Source organism: Tigriopus californicus, chromosome 12, assembly GCF_007210705.1.
Source record: "Tigriopus californicus strain San Diego chromosome 12, Tcal_SD_v2.1, whole genome shotgun sequence".
NCBI lineage: Eukaryota > Metazoa > Arthropoda > Copepoda > Harpacticoida > Harpacticidae > Tigriopus > Tigriopus californicus.
Window position 1 is genome coordinate 9,326,991 of NC_081451.1, and position 1,612 is coordinate 9,328,602.

Here is a 1,612-nt window from a genome sequence, read left to right on the forward strand (position 1 = left end):
ACTCGACACCTCTCTCTCAAAATTGGAATTTTCGACATGACTATTAAAGCATTGAAATTGAGGTTATGGCCTCGTTCATTTGACGTCTTAGTTCAAATTAAGTGACAACAACAGTCTTCAGCCTTATCTCCTCAAATAAAACCACATACCTGACATTTTAGTCGATAGGGATGACAAAAAGGGCATAAAAACAGGAACAAAAGGCAGATTCAAAAATAATCAATTGCATAGCGAAATATTCCCCAAAATTAACCAAACCAAGAGCCAAAATTAAAGCTTACTACTATATCTGCTCCCTCACACATGAAAGTTACACATAAATCAGAAAATTCCCCCTCTTTAACTTTGAAAAAAGTTTAACTCAATCGCCCAATGGGCCAAATGCATCCAACACCTTTAATAAGTTCTTTTCTAAAGTGGCTTTTTATTTAGAATTAAGCGTCATAAACGCACTCAATGCCTACTGAACATGCGATAGGTACAAAAAAGCAGGAGAAAAATCGGCTGTGGATCTTAAAATGATATTTACCAGAAGTTGACATCCCTACTAATCCATCTCGTTTGAGCAAGTGGTCAGCTGAGAGAAGAAGGTATGTCACTTACATAATCATTCATGGAGCATCCAGCTCTCTCGACAAAAAATGGCCTGAAGCATCACACTTTGTTGACACTCTCCCGTCAAGTACTTAATCAATCCTAGGGAATCAAACCAATGCCAATGTTTTCACGAACTTACATTCCAAACCAAACACAAGGTACGAAGGGCTGACATCGAAAAATGGCACTGTCACATGGCGGAAAATACAGGACACACAATTCATTAACCTCAATTTTGCTCTTTTGCAGAAACTGGAAGGCCGAGCAAGTCTGGCCTTGTTGCCTTCAGTGAGAGCTCGACCAAACAGGAAGCAAGGGGCAAGGCAGTTTGTTGTGGGGGGCAGCAATGCTCCTTGCAAGTTAGGCGAGACTTTGAGAGAAGTGCATGCACACTTGGACCATAGGAAGGAGAGCGGCACACAGCAGCGCGCTTTCTGGCTGGCTTGAATCACAAAGACGTGGGAACACTGAACGCTCAAGGGAGGACAAGAAGAAGAAGAAGAAGAAGAAGAAGAAGGAGGAAAAAAGAAAGGCCCATGGATCTGCAAGGACAGGAATCTAGAATCTGCAAGGGTGCAAGCCCGCCATGAATGGAACGGGTGACCATTTCAGGGTGGCGGGGCTCCTTTTTCCTCTTGCTTGAGAGGAGGTTCGCAAGGAACAGGGTGTGCATATAAGAGGTATTTTTATAGAGGACGGATGGGTCAGCGCCCAATGGAATAGAACAACACGAGTTTGGTGGCCTTGAAAGCCACATGTGTGTCTCTAATACAAATTGATGGTCACTGAGGGAGGAAGAACACTTGAAGTACGGAACAACTTTGTACTCCACTTAATTGGGGCACCTTAAGCCAGGAGTCACTTCAAATGGTAACTTTTTTTTACCACTGACCTTTATCGTCTTGATTCAAACTTCCTTATAAAAAGATGAATAAAAAAGATTGGAAGGTAAATGTTTGTGTTATTAATCGTGACTAATATTCTTAATAAGTTCTAATAAGACTTCCTCTTCCGA

The 1,612-nt window shown here is 41.8% G+C and overlaps 1 long non-coding RNA gene across 1 annotated transcript; it reads left to right on the top strand.

Annotated features, from left to right (window-relative positions):
* The first annotated feature begins 58 nt into the window (after positions 1 to 58).
* On the top strand, positions 59 to 1,110 carry LOC131891520 (uncharacterized). Its single transcript, XR_009374412.1, has 2 exons — positions 59 to 590; positions 847 to 1,110. It is a non-coding gene; the product is annotated as an uncharacterized LOC131891520 (long non-coding RNA).
* Positions 1,111 to 1,612: the final 502 nt, after the last annotated feature.